Here is a 19,549-nt window from a genome sequence, read left to right as displayed (position 1 = left end):
AGTGCCTTGAGAGGGAAGAATTTCTAGTGTTTCTTTTCCAAAAGGTCAGCAGTTATATTTTTTGGGCTGCTGATTAAGGCAGATTGGTTATTAGATATCTGCTGAGGTGGACACCTCTGTAGAGTTGGTGAGCAGAAACACAACAAGCAGATTTCAGTTGTTAAAGGGGCAGCTTGTATGGAGGGACCAGAGAAACCCTGTGAGGCAGCACAGCAATGGAAATGCTGGGGGTCTCCCTGCCTAGATGAAGATTTACACTCGTAATCCATAATATCCCATAAGCAGGAGCTGGATAGGGGGCTTTAGCTAGTTTTTATGGAATATGATGTACTTTTTTTTACTGAGAACTGAATATATTTCTAGAGCATAGAAAGTTAATAAAATGACAGTAATAAAAAGAATAAAGTATCATTCAACTGTGACAATTTTATTCAAAGTAACAAAATATTCTATTTTTATTTCCTGGTTTATAGAGCAAATATTCTTATTTAAAAATTATCTGACTGTTTCCCTCTGAATTAATTTATTCTGCAAAACTTGCAAGAATGACCCAATTATGTCAGGAAATGCACACACAAATTAGGTAACTATTCCATATGTTTTCATCCACTGTTATTTTACATCAGTATCCAGCATGTACCAAAACAACTGTTTGCTGTGAAGGCATTATTAGTTCCAAACAGATGAAGAGATGTCACATTCAATTTTTTTTTTCCTCACATCTTTGTTCTAACATGATGGTAGCAGAAGGTAAGAAATCTATGAGTAATTGCAAGGGGAAAAAAAAAGTTACAAATTAAAAATGCTGCTTACAAGTCTGCATCTTTTACTGGCAGTAAGATGAAAGACCTGTTGTCTCATTAAAAGTTAGATACAGTATCCAACTACTTCACAACATTTTACTGGAAAGATGTAATATATTTTAACAAAATATTAACCACTTCAAGTTGTATTTCCTAGTAAATCTAATGTGTCATATCTAAATAAGAATAAGTATTTAGATGCAGTAAATTTCTCTGGCTTGTTTCATTAACCTGAGTTCTTTACATTTAAAAAGCATTTCCTTTTAAAGAACACAGTTTATATTTATTCACACATTTGAGCAAGCATCCAGCCTTGAATTACACATATACTTGAAATTCATTAAGTTCTTAATGGCTTTGTGGGTGGAACAATTTTTTGCTTTGGTGTGTATGTGGGTATGTAGTATGGAGAGTAGCTGTAAAATCACTGGAAGTGTCCAAGGCCAGGTTGGACAGGGCTTTGAGCAATCTGGCCCAGTAGAAGGTGTCCCTTTCTATGGCAGAGTGATTGGAACTGGATGATCTTTAAGCTCCATTCCAACCCAAAGCACTCTATCATCACTAGCAAAATTAAAACCCATAATTTTGAGTCCATTTTTCTTTTTCTTTTTTTTTTTTTTTGTTTGTGTTGTTAGCATGTGACTTTATTTGTATTTACACTCATGAACTGTGAACATCCTGCACTTTGAACTGATTTTGTTTCTACTAAGGATTACTATCATGACTTCTTGTATTATGGAAATGGGCTGGAGCTTATTGGATGAATACAGTATCAGGCGTTCTCTAAAACTTTTGCTTCAGTCTAGGAAGTTTTGAAGATACAAAGATACTCCTGATACTATATGTCCTCTTAACACTCATATTGAGACAGTTACAAATCTTTAAGTATGTAAAAGGAAAGTATTTGCATGCACACCCATATCCAGTCTATTCAATACCTGAATGTTTCATCTATTACATGACAGTAGAAGTATCCTCAACAGAATTAAAATTCTGGAAAATATTTTTTCTGCTTCTCCATCCATTTCTGTATATTCTCTGCAAAAATGGCTTACCAGTAAAATTTGAAAACACCAGCTACTCTGTGAATTCAGTCTTTATTTGCATGAAGAATTTTAGTTAATCATGCATCCCAAGCAAATGACCAAATACTTTAAAGTGAAGAACAAAATTGTATGAGACTTCAGTCTTACTTCTGCCAGTCCTCCTAAGATTACTTTTAGATCTAGGAAGCTTTGACAGGGATGGCCAGTAGTGATAAAAATGAATCAAAACAATGATGGGGGCTCTGAATAAAATAAAAGAGCTTTGCAATAACTGCAGTGTGAAGGGCATATAGGAACTGTCATTTCAAAGAGGCTAAGTGACATGTCAGTGGCAAAATGGGTCATACTGGAAAGTATTTCTGTTCAAAAGGGAGTTCAAGTTTGAGGATAAGGAGCTGTTCAGCAGGCAAATGCGTTTTGAGCTACTCTGAATTTGAAAATGGACATTCTTTGTTTTTAGTATTTTGGTTTGCTTTTTACTGGAAAGAAATATCTATTCAAAACAATCTCTATCATTACAGAGAAAAAAGGTAAATTGGAGACTGACATATGGGAGCTTACCCTCCATTATTACAGTCAGGAAAAAAAAAAAGGAAAGGTAGAGATTTTTGGTTTCTTTGGTAAAAGCTGCAAGAAATCAATTCTAAAGCAGTTGTTTACCAGGTAGGATCTGTACCTAGTAGGCAATCCCAGCCAATATAAATTTCTGGAATTTGTAAAGTTTAAATGAATTATTGAAATGTGGTTTTATGACAGTTCATTGATCCATAACACAGTTTACTAAGTTTAGAACTGTATTTTAGTCAAGCATTTTCTTTGACAATTAAGAGTATGCCATATTATTGTCATTTAGATAGCAATTTTTCAGTCATATCGTTTCCTTTCAATCTTTATTTTAATCCTATGCCATGCCTTCTCTGGACTGGTTTCACATTTATCTTTTGGCCAATTTTCTTCTCTTCTAGATGAAAGGAAGGGAAGCAGTAACAAGATCCATCAGACTTCTGATAGAATTGTATTTCCTGAGCCAGGTAAGAACTTCAGAATCTGTTTCTGTAGTTCAAAATGATAAAGCAAAAATAATGGGTAAAAAAAAATTAAAAACATAAGAAAAGGAAGTGAAAGGACTCTATCTAATTATTTTTCAATATTTACTATATCAATAGTATATATTGAAAAATAATTTAAAACTGATAAATTCTATACCCAGACTGCTAAGAAGCCATGTTATGTAAAGTGATGTTTCCAGAAGCATTATAGAACCAAAGGTACTTCGGATGACATGTTATGTCTTACAGACATGACAAGATATGACACCTTATAATACATGACAAGATTTCTCTGAAGGTTTAGAATGAGCCTGATAATAAATTCCAAAAGTGTACTCCATCTTGGGATTCTGTGACTAAAAACTTAAATAAAATATTTGTTCCAATAATGTCTTACATTTCAGTCAGTTACAGGGCTGCTCTAAAGAATTCTATTGATATTTAGAAAAAAAAAAAAAGCAAAACCACAAATTAGATCTTTGGTTTTAGATTGCTAAATAATTATGTTGTGTTAGTAGTGCAAATATGGATTAGATATCTTAGATATATTAGATATATTTAGAGACATCTGTCTTAGATATATATATATATATTAGATATATTTCTTCTAATAGCTATGTTATGAGCATTCCTGCTTGCAAAATAGACCTAATCATGACCAAAACATATTTGGTCACTCAGAAACAAAGTCAAACTCTAAAGATTAGATAAAAAACAATGCAATTTTTTTGAAAGTGTTCCGGGAAAAGTTCCTGGAAAGAAAAAGGGAAGGGGAAGGGGAAGGGGAAGCGGAAGGGCATAAGCTAGATCAAGTTGTGATAATTTGTAAGTGGACTGGAATAAGTATCCTGGGATAAAGAATCATACTTTTATTTTATTTGACCTGTTAGTGTTAAGTATGTTAAGTTTATAAGTACCAAAAAACCCCCTTTTCTGTAATATTTTTCTCTGATATGAAAATTACTTTGACCCCTTTTGACATGTTCTCTATAAATTTATTGTCATTAAAATAATTTAAAGAAATAAAAGATTGCATCTTCTTTTCAAAATACAAAACTTTCAATCTTAATTTGCATTTTTAATTGCTTTGGGACAAAAATACTCCATCCCAGTATGACTATGTAATGTAAGAAAGGGAAATGAAAAGCAATCTTTAGTATCTGTGAAAGACAAAATTGGAAAGTGACAACAAAAACTAGATCTTAAATTATTCACATCAATTGTACAACAAGGAGTAATAAAATTTAAATTTTGTGACTTCTCATTAGGCAGTGGCAAAAATAGTGTTCTCAGGCAGGTCACGTAATTGTATTTTTCTGTAACTACAACCAAATATTCCATAGGGATCTCATACATGGAAAACCCACTTGCAGATCTGATACACCATTTCGTTTTCCATTGTGCTTTTTTCTTGTGCAACACATAGCTTCATGTGCAGACTGTTACACTAATTTGTGAAGGTTCAAAGATTTTGAGATAAGCCTGAGAGGCAAAATAGAAAAATAATCATTTTGTAAAGGGAGAAGAAATGAAGTGTTCCAGTTTAATCTTTGCTTCTATACCAATATAAATAAGCAGTAGCGAGGGTTCTAATCAGTGCTATAATCCTTTTCTTGACACTTTTTTATATTATTGACTCATTTCACATGAAATTCACTCAAGATAAATTATTACAATATTTTTTAAAGAGGAAATAATGTTTATGTTTTGATTTTCTGCCTGCATTAAAATGTGAGCATGAAAATTTTCTCTTCCTTTTCTTGTTTTCCTTTCTTCCAGTATCTTACAGATTTATTTCAGATTTTATAGGGTATTTGCCATACTTTTATTTTCTTTCTACTGCTTTAACCCCCATATCATGACCTTCCTTGTTAAGCTAAGGGCCACAGCTTGAAATCAGATTATTTTGGTGAGCTGAGGCCTTAAGCCAACAGATGAATGACATTTTCTCTTTATGAAAAATCAGTTCATCTGAAAGATGCAGCAAATAAAAAGTCTAAATGAACTTTATTCATCAAAATTCTTTATTACTAAACTCTTCCTATTTTTTTATTACGTTGTTGCCTGTTTTTTCTCATGATACAAGTACAGATCTAATGATTTTAACAGCAGCTGCCACAGAGAAAACAAGCTGACTGTCATCTTTCTTGCTTGCTTCCTGGTCAAAACAAGTGGGAAAGCCACTTGCAAACACTCCAAAAGTTTTCCATCTAGCAAAAGAAAGTATGAATTGGGATTTAAATATAAATCCAACATACAGCTGTAAAAGATGCTGTAACTAAGATACCAAATTAGTTTTTTTAAAATACTTTAAATAGTTGTTTAGATAGCCACAGAATATGAGAATGAACTTTAGCTAATTATTTCAACATCTCTGTAATAGCTGCCTAATGGGTTCTTAGTGTTTAACAATACCAGTGGTTTCTAACCACTTATTACAGTAGCATTTCATATAGACATAAATGATGGCTTCAGCAATTGTCAGCTGAGTTATATAATTTGAGTAGCAAACATGACAGCTATTTTGATGTTGGTTTATTTTTGTACTGACAGAATTGAGAACAAGTGTTCCAAGTCAGATAAACCTCAAAGTGATTCCTTCAGATCCCAGGAAAGCATGTCAGCTCTGTTAGACAGCATGTGCAAATTATAATCTAGTAAAAACAATGGGTTTGTTGTGTTGACAAGTTTTAAACACTATGTAATTTATTTACCTAGCAAAAATAACTCCAAAAAACTAGGCTAAAATTTGGGTAAAAGATGACATTAATTTCTTCTGAGAGGGCTCTGTGAATATCTGTTGACAGCAAAAGAACAGATTCTGAGTGGGCTTAGCTGAATATTTCGTATGAAATTATTTTCTTTTTAGTCACAAGTGATCTTTTCATGTTGGACACAGTGAAGGTATCAATTTGTCTGTTGCTATTATGTGGAGGGATTTCAAACTGCACCCTTTACTTATCTTGACTTTGTGCCAAGATCGATGATAGGTATAAACCATATTTGCAGAATCCTTGTTTCTATGGGTAGGTAACCCCCAAGAAGCCACCTCATGATTTAGGTAAGTGTCCTATTTATGTCATCAGGATGAACAGCTTTTGAAATGCTGCACAGCACACTTGCTGGCAAAATCTATTTATCTTTGTAGTGGTATTGGATTATTTTTTTCTTATCTCTAATTTTCTCCATCATTTAAGTTATCCCTTGGCATTGTTTCTGTGGTCTTTTACCACCCATCTTCCCTTCTCTTTTATACTAAGTCTGTTTCCATTTCAGAAACTATTTCAGAGGCTGATTCATTAACATCAGAACCACTTAAGACTTTCTTGTGCCCAACAAGACACGCTGCTCTGCTAGGAGGAACAGTACTGTGAAAATATTTGCTACCACCTGGGCTAACTCAGGTTCAATGACATTTTAATTGTTGCTGTATGCTTCAGAAGTTACCAAATACTTGGATGTTTGTGAACATCAATCAGACTCAGGCATACAAATACCAAGTCCTTCTCTGCTCTCATAACTGGTGCTAATATAGACTGCTATACAGACATCTGCCAATAGCTTGGCTTCATAGCTATTTTTAACATTGTCAAAATAACAGATTTATATGTGAAACAGCAGTTTTACTTCTCTGCATAAAAAACCTCAAACCGTTTATCCTCAAGAGACATACAGTCTAAATGGTCATAATTTTATTATCATTATAAACAAATGAAAATAAAAGGTTTTATTGAAATATTTTTGAAATTATTGTTGCAAAAATTTCTCCTGCCTCAGCTCACAAGGCTAAACAAAAAGAATTTAAGGATAGAGAGAAACATTACTATATGTCTAGCAAGTTCTTCAAGAGGAAATGTGTAGATGTTGTTTGATTCTTTATTCACTTTAAAATGTTGTTTGTGAAATACTAGGCATTAATGCAGTTGATAATGGCTTAAAAACAACATGAGGTATTTTGTATCTTTCAAAACTTTGTATTTTTTGAAGTGTGGCAGAAGTTTTAACCTGTTTCAAACCGACAGATTACTCACATAAATAGAATTATGTGTTATATCAATCATGTAATTCATTAACCTTTGCCAGTTTTATTTTCTCCTCCTTTTTGTGTGTGGGTTTAGTATGATTTTATTATACCTTTTGTGAATAAGCTTTCATGTAGTACATATATAAAATTATTACCTGACGAAAAAAAAAGAAAATAGAAAAACACATAGCTTTTCCTAATAATTACAGCAGGTAACTTTAACAGTTAGCATATACTGCTGTTTCCTCTTTTTGTTTGGGGTTTTTTAATCTTTTTTAAAATTTACTTTTTTTTTTTTTTTTTTTTTTTTTTTTTTTTTTTTTTTTCCCACAGGTACATTGCTTTCCTTTCCAAGTTTTTTTTATATATTTTGGTCAAATGAGAACAATTATGTACTATGTTTCCATCAATCCTATTCTTTCTTACGCAAATCTTCTATACTGTAAAGTGATGTTCATATTTTTCCTCTTAATAATATTAATGAAAAACAAGGATAAACACAGTTTTCAAGCATGAAAATATAAGACTGTTAATGAGTTTCAACTCCATGTAAAATTGGGAAATAAATTTTGATGAGCTATGATGCTGAATGATACATACACTTATGAATCATCATTGGCAATGATCTATTCTTTCTCAAATTACAGGGTTATATGTTGGAATTTTAAAGATTCGTGGAGAAGAAGAGTACTCTGTTTTCTCTGGGGCATAAAGTAGTTTACATAAACTGTAAAATGCAAATATGTCCCTGACGATTTATTTTCCTTGGGAAATTAAGACCTTTTAGTTGTGATCTTTTTATGGATGAAAATAGTGCCTGAATTTCAATTCACTAAAACTCATACCATACACTGCATACTGTGTTGCTTGCAGAAATATTTGTTACCAGGGATTTGAGGTGAATTATGCAAATTAAGCTGTAACAGAAACCAGATCCAATCTTATGAGTCAGAAAGAAAACTGAATAGAGCAAGTGCTTACACAAGCATCAGGTATTTCACACTGGCCTAGAAAATATTTTTGTTATTGTTCAGATTGCAGAGAAAACATTTGCATAAAATCGGTATTATCATATAATATGCATGTTTATAAATCTCTGGAGTGAATGTTAGAAAATAAAATATTCTAATTTTTATGTTTTTATTATTTTAAAAAAATTAAAGATATATATATTTGTACTTTCAGCTGCTTTCAGTTCCTTTTTTTTTTCCATCTGCTGTTCAAGATTATTTTTTGCATCCTGAAATTTCCTCTTTCTACTTTTTTCAATCTGAAACGTAATTTATTTACAAGTGAAAAGCACAACAAAGCCACACTATATTTTAGTCTTGATGCTTCCAAGAGGATCTGCAATTAAGAGCTTTTGTTCTTTCTCAAATGTGGCAAAGAAATGCACAAAGATTTGGGTTTTTTTGTTGTGGGTAAGTGGAACTTAAGGAGAATTCTAGGGCAGGAATGAATATATCTGCTATCAACAAACTACTTTCTCTCCAAGGGTAATTTAACAATCAAATACCAAAAAGAGACAACAATTTGCAATTATGATACCAGCAAATCTGCCACCCTTCTTCCCAAACAGCAAACCCATGACTGAAAATCACTGACTGAATCATAAAAATAATCAAAGCCACCATTTTCCCTGGAAAATAAAATATTGTAGATTCACAAAGAGATAAAAAAAACCAAGGCTCTCTACCAAAAAGAATCACAATAATAGCCCTTTGGTTACAGGTCCACTGCGTGCTTTCCTTTTATCTATCTTTGTCACAACCTGCCCCCGAAGGAGGGGTAACTGAGGTTATTGATAATAGATCCCCTGTGGCAGCTTAAAGTGAAACAGCACTGAATGACCAATGTATATATGGCAGGTTTATTTTAGAACAACTCGGTTGCAATTTGGAAAGGAGAGGCATGTAGCCATTTTGGTTGTTATCTACAGAAATATAACAATATAAAAGTATAAAAATATAAATTAGGAACATATATAAGGAAAAGAAGGAAAGAGAAAGAACGGATAAGAGTAGGTAGTGAAGAGGAAAGATGTCACCAACCATAGATCCAGCAATGGGACTTGCTCAAATTTTGATGTCCATTGGTCAAAGTCTTGATCCATCAGGGGTGAGGGAAACTCCTGAAAAAAATTCAATGGTTGCAGGTGGGAACATCCAAGTATCTTACCTGTGGGGGAGTTTTAAGTTGTCTGATGCAACACATGCAGTTCTCTGGTGGAAGGCCCAAGATAATGAGTGTGGGGGTACTTCAGGGGTCTTTGATGGTTTATAACACATTCTACAACATTACAGCTGGTTTATAACACCTTCTACAACATTACAGCTGATTTATAACACCTTCTAACACATGACAGCTGTTTCCCACACCAGTATAGTTGAGACAATTGAGACAGGTTTATTCATCAGTCAGTCCCAGGTTATCAAGAACAGAATCAGTTGCAGAGCTAAACTGCTTTATCTAAACAGAAGTCAGATTGGTGAGGTCATCATCCAGTGGTGGATGCTCACCCCCTGCACCTGGGCTGCTCTTACATGTTCTTACACAGATCAGAGGTCTCACCCACACACACACAAAAACTCTCCTGCTTCCTTTAGGTTGTGGGGTGAAAACCTGGCCTCAGCAAGTCTCCCACTGCTTTTGCAAATGGTCTATCTTTTGAGTCATTAACATTTAACATTTCAGTCTCTCACATTCCTAAGTACCTAAAAGCGTGGGTCCCAGTTAAGATATGTTTGGTTTGTAATTGTCTCCAGTAATTTCTTTATGAGAGGTAAAAAATTTATTTATAAATATATATAGCTATTGAACTTCAAAGGAAAGTCTAATTCCTGTTTGCAGATCAGCTTTGAGGTTTTTAGGGAAGTATTCTGGATAAATGTGCTTATTATTTTTTTTGCATGAAGCATAGTACATGTGCTAAGGACTTTGCAGGATTCTCGCTTGACAAAAGATTAACTTTAGCATTGAAGACTAGCTAATTCTAGGTGCAATTCTAACTCTGTGTAATGATGGCATAGTTATGATGATTTTTTACATAAATATGTTGTAACAATTTTGAGGAATTTTAGTAGAATTTTGTACATATGCAAATGTCACTGAGAAGAAAAGCATTGTTTGGACAGAGAAGCAGAAGATGGCAAATTGTGGTGCCAGAAATGGCAGAATCTGGAAATAGCCAATTGATAAAACCTCTATTCTCCTCATAGTGAGGAACTTCTAAATTATACATTAATTTGATTAAAAGCTAGTTAAGGTATGTACTTCAGCACTCTCTTCAACTGCTGGAGAAAAGACAAATCTAAGCTTTTAATCTACCAGACTTCCCTTGTTTGCTGGCAAAAGAAAAATGCATCTTATTTAAATATTGTCACTGGTAAGGGACAATCCATTTCCTTTAATTCCATGAAGAATACAATACTAACTAAAGTTAATTAGCAATTTTAGCTTGTAAAATATTTGGAGTGCATTTTTTCTTTACCATTTGCCTATCAAAATACACATCACTACCAGAAGCCAACAGTGGCTTTTGGTTTGAAGAAGACAAACAAAATTAGTATGATTAAATCAAATAGAAGACAATAGTGCAGGTATATGAACATCTTATGCACAGAGAGATGGACTACATGGTAAGAAATTAGTAGACAATCACTTCTCAAAAGGAAACTGTATTTTGAGCAAATCCACTGTCTCCATCTATTAACCTATGAAATATATTTGAAATAAACATTTTCTTAATCAAGCAGTAAAGGATGAGAATTTAAAAGAGGTTAAAAGAGCTGTAGCTCCCTAATTATCACAGCTCAATGTGTAGTATGTATATTTCAAGCTATGCAATATAACAGACAACACTTAAGCATTAATCTGCAAGCATTTAATTTCTAAGCAAGTAATAACTAAACTAAAGCCTAAAAATTAAATTAGACCCATATGACTACGAGTTATGAAGTTAAATTAAATCATAGTATTCTCACAAGCAACTTGCTATGATTTCTTCTCCAGTGAACACTAATCACCTTGTACGTACTATTCAGAGCTACCGAAGTCATTTGGCAATGCAGCATTAAGATTTCTAGATATTCACATAATCACAGAATCATATAGGTTGGAAAAGACTTCTAAAATCTTCAAGTCCAAACTTTGCCTCATCACCCCCTTGTCAACTATTCCATTGCACTAAGTGCCACGTCCAGTCATTATTTGAATACCTTTAGGAATGGTCCTGGGCAGTTCATTCCAATGTTTAACAAAACTTTCCATGAAGAAATTATTCCTGATGTCCAACCTGAACCTCCTCTGGCACAGCTGCAGCTATGTTCTCTTGTCCTGTTGCTGGTTGCCTGGAAGAAGATGACCCCCATAATGTTACAATTTCCTTTCAGGTAGTTGTAGAAAGTGATAAGGTCACTTCTGAGTCTCCTTTTCTCTAGGCAAGAGAAAACCATATTATATGAAGCACAATTTCTCTAAAAATTTTATTTAATTTGATTAATTATGTTATAAACTATGACATTTATTATATGTTACCACAATATTTCTTTGTATTTAATAGATATGAAATGGAGAAGAGAACAAGCTATTAACTCAAGTTCATTAGATGACTGTGATCAAGAGTAAAATAAGAAAAACGTTATGATTGCTGCATCTATATACTACATATGTCTGTGTGTGTATATATATATGCCAAATTTCACCTTAAAAGATTTGGCAAACATCCCATTGCTGCCAGTCACAACTCCAATGTAGTACAAAGGAAATTAAGCTGTGAGGGTTAAAATATCTGACGCATTGTCTGTCAGGCTGGACACAAGATCATAGTCTAATGAGAATGTTGTCTTATTCCATATGCTGACATTATACTGTTGATGCTCCCAGCACCTACATACAAGCATCTAAATTTGAAGAAAACTAGTTTTCTAGGGAAACAGATATCCTGGCCTCTGCTGCTGTTGAAACCCAGGTCTAAAGGCCCTTGTTCTCCCCTCCAATTATTGTCACTCAGACCTCTGCACACATACCTACAGAGTAGGCAGAATAGATCAGAATTTATCCTGAGGAAAATTCTACATTTACATGCATTTATAATGAAGAAAATATTTAAATCATTATTTTCCTGAAAATTAGCATACACAAATACAGCATTAAAAAGGTAAAAAGTAATATAAATATTATAAGTAAAGGTAATTTCTACTGTGAATAGTCCAATTGAATGAGGTCAACTGTATTTATCAAACATAAAATTATAATTGTAGGAAGCTAAACCATTTTTCTCTATCAACATTTTTGTTAAAATGAATTGGTTTTGACTAGCAGGATATTCCAATGGACTACTCACTGTCAAAATATTAAAAAAATCTCTTAAAAAAATATCACTTCTCCCCCAGTCTCCCTCCAGCCCTACACCTCTGACAGAAAATGTATTTCAGCTGTTTCTAGGCATGGCAGTCTTTTTTTTTTTTTATACTAGAAATAGCTTAAGAATAGAATATATAAGCATTTTATAGAGGTTTCCCTTCAGTCCTTACTTAGCAATTTAAATATGGAAAAGTTTATCAACTGCAACTTTAACTTCTTGGCAAGTCTGCACATCAGTTTGGTAAGAATCCCACTTCACCTTAAATAAAAATTCACAAAATCACAGAATCACCAAATGGGTTGAGTTGTTAGAGTCCTACAGTCTCTAATAACTGGGTCCTTGGGTCCCTGCTCAAGCAGGGTCATCCCAGAGCACACAGCACAGGATTCTGTCCAGATGGGTCTTGAATATATCAAGTGGGGGAGACTCTACACCCTCCCTGGTCAACATGTTCCAGTGCTTGGTCATCTGCACAGTAAAGAAGTTCTTTTTAATTATCAGGTGTTGTTGTATCTGCTTCTGCTTGCTATCTCTTTTGTGCTTGCTTGGCACTACTGAGAAGAGCCTGGCTCCATCCTCCTGACACCCTCCCTTACAAAACAGTCTCTTAAAAAAATATTTTAATGGTAATAATCATATTTATCTTGCATGTATAGTTAAATGCACCATCAAGCTGAATAAGAAAGTGATATGCACCATTGTATTTTGAAATGTGTACAAAGAGGAAAGAAGAAAGCAAAGTATGAAAATGAGATCTCTTAGTAGCTAGTGACTATGTTCTGTTTGTGATTTTATTATTTGTAAGGGAGACTTAACTCAAGTGGTTCCATCTATATATGTTCTTCTATTCTATTTTTGAAATGTGTAATATTTATTTAAAAAAAACCCAAACAAACCAACTGATATAAGAATGATAGCACGATACAATGGAGGTTAGTCCATTTATTCCCTTTAGTTTGAGAAAACCAAACCTACAAGAGGTAACATCATTTGTTAGTGATCATGAGAAAAGACTTTTTTTAGTAGAAAATTTATTAGTAGAGCAAGAATAAAGATCTTGTTTTAGGTTAGCAAGTACAACATTCTTGGTTTCAGCTGTCTTCAAAAGAATCCACTTCAACTTTTTAAGATATTTAAAAGTTTGGGAAAGGAGTTTCAGATGTCTGGAAGTGTTTAGAGCTCTTTGAACTTATGCTGCATGGTGCCAGTCAAACATTCAGATTTGCTGATAGATGAATTCTCCTTCTATGCAGTAAACTGTAAAGTACATTTCTTATGAATTGTTATTATTATGAATTCTCTTTTACTTATCTGAAACATTTCTGAGTAATTTATACTATTTACCATTAAATATTTACTTTTATCTATGGACTGCTTGGAAGCTCACTGCTGCGACACAGAAGTTATGGTATTTTAGCCTTGATAAAAGAATTTTCCCTTTGGATCACAAGAAAAAATTAATGGTCAAAGTCTCTTCACAGACAAGAGTTAAAGCTCTCCATAAATCAGTATATAGTGTGTGCATACATACATACATACATACATACATATATATATATAAAAAGTTCATTGTTATGATATTAATGTGGCATGTTGCACTCATCTGCTACTCATGACATCTCTACAGGGCATGAGATGAGTTAAACATCAGTGCTTAAAATGAAGTGCATGTTTTCTCAAATTTAGCTGCCTATATGAAGTACCAGTATGACTATCAAATTAAAAACAATTTAAAAAAGCCAAACACCAACAAATGCCCACGTCCTGTTTTAAGGCCAAACAGGTAATAAAACAGTTATTCTGTTGTTAATCTTTACAAGTGTTTCATTGCAGTGTTAAACCCATGTATTCCAATATATTCATCCCTCTCTGGTTGTTGTCAGTCATTTGCACAACTCCCAGAGAGAAAATGAGTATGTGTAGCATGTGCTAAGACAAATTAATGTCCAACTATCTGAAGTGAGCATCAAGTGACAAGGGATGACAGAGAAGTGTGATTTTTACATTTGGTCTTGTTATTACTGTAATTATAAAAGGCAGATGAAAATTATTAATTTCAGAAGGAAAAACATACAAGAATAACAATAAACTGAGATGAGGCATAGATATTTTCACTTTCATGTGAACTTCCCTAGTTCTTACTGGGGAGATAAATTGCATGGATATATATAGTCCATCCTGATATAAGAAGATTAAGGAAATGTTCATAGAAAAGGTGGCTAAGTGTTTTCAAAATGAAGATACTATGTATCCAGTTCAGTATTAACAAAAATTGCATCAATAAAGTATTAGGGTTTATTCCCTCCTCCAGCTTGGTTACAGTGTACCAGCATGGACCAGTGTTCTAATGGATCTGCTTCCAGTTGATGAAGTCACTTTCAGTCTCCACACATACAATTCACATCTGATGCAGAATACAAGTGAAGAGATCAGATCATTATATTAACATTCCTCTAACATATTTGAAGATCCATCCACTGCCTCAGAAGATTTAGAAAATGCTACAGGAATACTTTATGCCCAGCTAGTAAAAGTGCCTAATATTTTTCGTCCTGACTGAATAGCAGCAGCAGCCTGATTTTTCACCTTCATTATATTCCTTTTTTTTTTTTTTTTTTTTTGGAGGGAGCTTTCTGGTGTTTCTTTTATAATCTTAGGAGTTCTTAACAAGGCACTAGAAACATTGTAATTCTTGTGTTTCTTTGGATTGCACATCAGACTTAGCAGAATACTTTTGAGAGTCACAATTGTATTCTTATATTTGGCCAACACTGTTCTCAATCTTCTCTCCTTCAAAATACTTCAGAATATAAGAGCTCTTCTATTCTCAGGGATTAATTTACCAATTTAAAGTAGTTAGAATATATATTTTTTTAATGTCTGTGTCCCATTTTCCCCTCATTTTCCCTTCCAGCATATGAAAAAAGACTGTCTTTGCACAGTGAAGTCTTCAATTTAGCAGATAAACAATAGTCTTATGAAAAACCTTCATTATTATATTCATTTCCCCTTTGCAATTTAAACCATAAACTGAAAATTTAAATAAATAGAAACCATGTATAATTTGCAATTAATTTTCCCCCATTTTCTCTTCATTTAGAGAACTGTCAAAATATTTGACCATGACATAATGAGTCAGATTTTTTCTGCCTTTCCATACTTTCCATGTTTTTTGCTGTACATGGAGGCAAAATTTCTGTAGCTATCAGGTTTTCTTCATTTTCAGAGGAAAAGCCCATAAATTTCTATTTTCAAAACATGCTTTTGAACCTATATTATACCTCACATTTTAAAGAATTTCTGGCACTTAAAATGTCAAAATCATAGACTACCAGAAGATAATACAGCAAATCAGAGCAAAAAGTACATACCAGAGCAAAAGGTACAGAGCAAATTTAAGTATGCTCTGCTTCAGGTTGTATTAATTTGAGGAAAAGTATGATTCAAACACAAAATAAGTATTACTCTGAAAAAAACCTAAAACCCCTGCTTATTTAAACTTCTTAAAGTAGAAGTTGTAAACTATGAGAGAAAGAAACTGGTCAAGTGAGGATATAAGCAGATATGAAAGGCCAGAGTAGTTTGGAAAAGTTCATTGGCCAGCTCTCTGTATTCCTCCACAGTTCTGGTAGAAATTTCCTATTATTGTGTATGACACAGCTGAAAGAAAGCAAGCTTACCCTGCACAAATATACATGGTGATTGTCTTCCCCTTTCTTTCCTGTGGTGAGGTCATACAGTTAAGAACAAGTTATATCCAAATTATAACTGAGTTTAATCAAGCATATAAAAAGGTCTCATTTGACCTTGTGTTGGGATCCATGCAACACAGAATCATTTGACAGGATCCATTTGACTTCTGTCTTGATATCTGAGGCCCACTTTGTGCAACCCAGTGGGGGAAATACTGTGTTTCTCAGCTCAGTGATCAACCCTAGCTCCTGCTCACTGAATATTTCAGCTTCACTGAACATTATAGAATTTGTGAACATGGTAAAAAGCAAGAACAGAAATATTTGCCATTGTCTTCAGTATATTTCATTAGGGATTCTACCGGTGCAAAGCATTTTGGATTAATTTGTGACTGTGATAACCAATGATTGATCAAATCGCCATTAGCTTATTCTGGCAAATTGTCATTCACAAATACTATCATATTATCAGTTAGATTTCTCTAAAAGTTTATCAAAAGAGCTGTGATTATAACCCTCAAGAGCTATTTTGAAATAGTTTTGAAATTATTTTATTATACTGCATTAAAAGTACTTCCAAAAGAAATTTTTAAATTGTTAAATATAATTATATTTGCAAATCTTAAACCTTGCTAACACAATCACTTCCACACTTCATAAGGTGAAAAATTTCCTTCCTACAGGTAACACAACCTGCAGAGGGGACTCTATAGAATACAATTCATTATGTTAGTTTTACCATCTTAGTTCTACAACTTTTTTCATATCTTTATTACCATCAGGGACACAAACTCAGAGCCAAGAAAAATTTTACAAAATAATCTTCATAGAAAATCCTCTAGTTTGTTAGCAAATAAAACTATGAGAAGTGATAAAATGAAAAAACAAATAGATGTGCATTCAGAAAAAAATCAATATGGCTCTATACTTGTGTACAGGAACTCATTCTTGACATTTCATTATATATTATTCTTGGCATTTACTTTATATTAACATATATAATTCCTGAAATAGCTGAGAAATAATTTTAAAATAAATTGAGAAACACTGTATTTCATAAACTAATATTATTCACAATTGTTTAGGGAAATTAAAATCTCTATTTTACACCTCAGATCTCAGCAGTAACAAAATAATAATAAGAAAGCAAAACAACTGTCAAAGGGAAAAAAGTTAATTAAGTAATGGAAAAAATGTAAGAATAATGAAGACAACAAATGGGGTCAATGCAACATCTTACATGAAGGTAAAAGTCAAAAAGAAAAAAACATGTTTATGTGTCAGTTTTGTCCGTACAGTTATTCAGGCTGGACTGATGGGCTGAGGCCAGCTGTGCGAGGCTCACCAAGGCCTAGTGCTCCAGTCACAGCAGGAGCTGGGAGAACAGTGCTTGGAAAGCTGCTCAGCAGAAAAAGAGGTGCTGGTCAACAGCTGCTCAACATGAGCCAGTGTGTGTCCAGGTGGCCAAGAAGGCCAGTGGCATCCTGGCTGGTGTCAGAAATAGTGTGGCCAGCAGGAGCAGGGCAGCAATTGTCCCCCTGTACCCAGCACCGGTGAGGCCACACCTCAAATCCTGTGTCCAATTCTGGCCCACTCACTGCAAGAAAGACATTGAGGGGCTGGGCTGAGACCAGACACAGGCAAAGGAGTTGGGGAAGGATCTACAGGGTAAGTCATGAGGAGCAGCTGGGGGAGCTGGGGTGGCTTAGCCTGGAGAAAAGGATGCTCAAGGAAACATTATCACTCTCTACAACTGCCTGAAAGGAAGTTGTAGACAGGTGGCTGTCCGCTTTTTCTCCCAGGTAACTAGTGACACGACAAGAGAGCCTTGAGCAGAAAGAGGGAAGGCTCAGGTTGGACAACAGGAAGAACTTCTTTATGTAGAGTTAGGCATTGGAATGGGCTGCCTAGGGAGGTGGTGGAGTCACCATCCTGGGAGCTGTTCAGGAAACAAGTGGACGTGGCATTTAGTGCTATGGTCTAGTTGACAAGTTATTTATTGATAAAATATTGGACTTGATCACAGAGGTCTTTTCCAACTTAAATGATTCTGTGATTATGTGGAATAAAAAGAACCATGGATCTTAGATATGTATTACACTACTACTTAATGGAAAATACTCTTATTGTTATAAAAAACCCAGTTTGATATCAACAGGTGGTTCACTTTCCGAGTGCCTCAAATATTACTGGGTCAGTGAGGTCAGTGTAGAAACAAGTTTTAGTCCAATGAATCATAATGCATTAATTGTTACAATGATTCATCTAAGATGTCAATTCTAGAAAAAAGGTAAATTGGATTATTTTGATTTGCGTAGTCACATAAAATCTACAGTTATGAAGAACTTATTGTTGCCATCACTTCAGATGTTTAAACAGAATATAAACTTTTTCAACAGTTTGATTCTGTTATCTAATTTTTTTGTGACTATCTAATTTCTGAACTGCTAAATTCTTCCAGAAAAATAAAATGCCTAACTTAAAATTACAGCACTGTGTGTGGTTGTACAACAGCCCATGTAGTGCTGTGTTGAATGATATCACACCGCAAAAATTATTATTCAGTATAATGCATTATTTATAGTTTGGGCTTGCAGATGTTGAAGTGTATCATACATCAATAACTACTTTGTTGGCTATCAGTAAAGGTTGTTTGAAGGGGAACTTTTTACTTCTTTACTCAAGCAAATTCAGAAGAAACAGAAAAAAACATTTTGCTTACATACAAATCAACAAACTATTTCAAAGAAGTCTCTTAAAGCAAGATAAAACAAATCAGATAAATAGAAATACAAATATATATAGAAAATACTATGTTTTAGAAAGTCCTCATATGACCTTATTTTGAGTTTGGTTGCTTCATCTCAGTGAAGATGTGCCAGAGATTAATGAGATTCATGCACAGGCGACAAAAACGATTAATGATAAGGTAAGATTTACATAATATGAGAGGTTACAGTGACAAAGTAATAGGAAAAAAGAATACTGTGGGAAGTTGAGTAACTTATGGATTGATTACTTTCACTTTTTAATTTAGTTTTTGTCCTGGGATTAAAAACTCAATGGGGAGATTAAGGCCACTCAAGCCATCCCCTTCTCTACAACGGAGAAATAAATGCAAAGGAAGACTGACGCCGGAGTCACAATGTTCTAAAGAGGCTTGTAATAAACACAACAATAATAATAAATGATTAAACAAAACCAGAATGGCTTAACCAACAAAGGCAAGGTGCCTCCTCCTGGCCCAGGGCAAAACTAAAACTGTGGCTGCCCCCATGATGTCTGCATGATACTCGTGAGAGCAAAGGATAGCACACCAGAGAGGTTCTTTTTGCGGCTCAGCCTCCTCCTCCCAGCCCAGGAAAAACGCAAAAACAGGGACAGAACAGAACCTGGAGAGCTGTTTTGGACCAGGAACTGCTCTGCCGGGCGATGGGTGCTGGGCAAGCTCCCCGCCCTGGGCAGCAGCCGTGGGGCGGCCCTGCCCGGACAGGCCCAGCCTCTGCGGCCGGCGGGCTCTGTGTGCCCGGGGCCGAGCGGCAGCGGCCCGGCGGCTGCTGGGGCTCTCTC

General features: G+C 34.4%; 1 long non-coding RNA gene across 2 annotated transcripts; it reads right to left on the bottom strand.

Annotated features, from left to right (window-relative positions):
* Positions 1-1,725: 1,725 nt before the first annotated feature.
* On the bottom strand, positions 1,726-19,462 carry LOC135300051 (uncharacterized). 2 transcript variants are annotated; one of them, XR_010361921.1, is made up of 4 exons: positions 19,372-19,462; positions 11,140-11,271; positions 8,974-9,053; positions 1,726-2,902 (listed from the first exon to the last, which is right to left on the bottom strand). It is a non-coding gene; the product is annotated as an uncharacterized LOC135300051 (long non-coding RNA). The 2 variants fall into 2 exon arrangements; XR_010361920.1 differs by having other exon boundaries at positions 19,297-19,430.
* Positions 19,463-19,549: the final 87 nt, after the last annotated feature.

Source organism: Passer domesticus, chromosome 4 (assembly GCF_036417665.1).
Source record: "Passer domesticus isolate bPasDom1 chromosome 4, bPasDom1.hap1, whole genome shotgun sequence".
Classification (NCBI taxonomy): Eukaryota; Metazoa; Chordata; class Aves; order Passeriformes; family Passeridae; genus Passer; species Passer domesticus.
This window is presented reverse-complemented; position numbering and strand designations above follow the sequence as displayed.